A 1,730-nucleotide genomic window follows, 5' to 3' on the forward strand; every position below is an offset into this window, starting at 1 on the left:
TTCGAGTATTCCACAATTTTCTTTTACAAAACAATCAAATAGCATGAATAAATATTTGTTTTTGACGTTGCAGAACATGATTGGGTTTTAGAAAAGCAAAAAAACAAAACAAAAAAAAAAAAACAATATCAAATGTTTGGTGCAACTTTTGCCAGGAAGCCAGTATATACAGGCAGCTTGATCTGGTAGCAACAGATGCCCTTACATGTAATTACCACTCCGGACCAAGTTGCTTCGAGGCCATTGGTAACTGAGGAGCAACTCCACATTCACCACAGCCCCCAAATGGGGCATTACCATTGAAGGTCTTAAGGCCATATCCAAAACTTTAACACCTTATTTGTTTGTTTGTCTTCAATCTAATATGTTCCACATATTCAACTAAGCCCCAACCCCTGTCCCATCGTCACAATGTTGCATCTCTATGCCTGTTTTACAAGTGTTTTAGCGAAATGTGCTCTGATGAAATCGTTGCACGTGTGACCTCTTGACATACATGCCCCTTACAAACCCACATAGCAACAAAATCCCGCTCCTTCACTGTTTAAGTCCCTAAATGCGAAAAAGCTTTCCAATAGTTTCTTCCCTCGAACATGTAGACGTTGGAATTCCCTTCCTGCTACCTGCTTCCCCGACTGTACCGATATGCAGAAATTTATATGTTACGTAAACCAACATCTTGTTAACCTTTCCTGGGCATAGTCCTAAACTGTAGCCCCTTACGTCCAAGTGGCGATAGGCCTTGGGAGGGGTAAAAAAAAAAATATCTCCCGAATAAGGGTTTACATTTTCAAAAAAACGGGCCGATTATGATTACGCTCGACTCTGGCACAATAATCATAACATAGGTAACGGCATGTCTAAGGACTCCAGACTCTTATCAAAAAGCTATAAGATTTCAAATATAAAACGCCTCCTTCCAGTCGATACAATAGCTCCGTCGTTTCGCATTCATAGAAATGGACGATAATAGGACAGTAAGAAAGTGTATGATTCATCATTATTCAACGTAAATGCATTGCAGATCCGGCAAATTTATTCTAGATTACATTAAACATTTTATATACGAGAGAGTTAGGGTTTGAGTGAAGGAGGTTTACACTTTCCTCTTATTACTGTTCGACGCAAAAGAAAAAAAATAGACAAAAATTAATACTTAAAATACGACGAAAAGATTTTCTCGATTTCTTCAAACGCACTTCATGCAGAAATTCAACTTTTCTATTATTAGTCGCGTGCAAACGACTCTATAAGTCACTCCGTCGGTCAGTCAGTCTCTCCGTAACACTTTTGTGCTTGACCTTTTTGGTTAAGATCAAAGGTCTGTTAATATATGCTGTTCTTAGCTTTTTAAGCTATTCTCGGCCTTTTGGCCAAGGTCAAAGTGTAGTATCTGTTCTTTGTGATATAAAGTGGGGGATCACTTTTCTGTATTGATTTAATGTAAAATGATCACCCACTTTACAACCAGTCAGTCTCAAAGCAATTCAAGTCATTCTTTATGTCATTCAATTCATCCTTAAGTTCATTAAAGTCATTCTAACTTTTTATTTATGTAAGTCATTTCAGCAAATTTTTCGGTCATTTTAGTTTATCTTTAAGAATTTCATGTCAATCCTACATTCACGCATTCATTCATTACACGAGAGCACGCAACTAATGGCTATCGGTCTTGTTAAGATAAATTTAAGGATTTTGATGATAAATACGAATTGCGGAATCTCAAAATG

General features: G+C 37.2%; 1 pseudogene; it reads left to right on the plus strand.

Moving 5' to 3' along the window:
- The first annotated feature begins 1,353 nt into the window (after window positions 1-1,353).
- On the plus strand, window positions 1,354-1,461 carry LOC145264664 (U2 spliceosomal RNA; annotated as a pseudogene).
- Window positions 1,462-1,730: the final 269 nt, after the last annotated feature.

The sequence above is a fragment of the Euprymna scolopes genome, chromosome 3 (assembly GCF_053919585.1).
Source record: "Euprymna scolopes isolate OS-2025 chromosome 3, ASM5391958v1, whole genome shotgun sequence".
Taxonomy (NCBI): Eukaryota; Metazoa; Mollusca; class Cephalopoda; order Sepiida; family Sepiolidae; genus Euprymna; species Euprymna scolopes.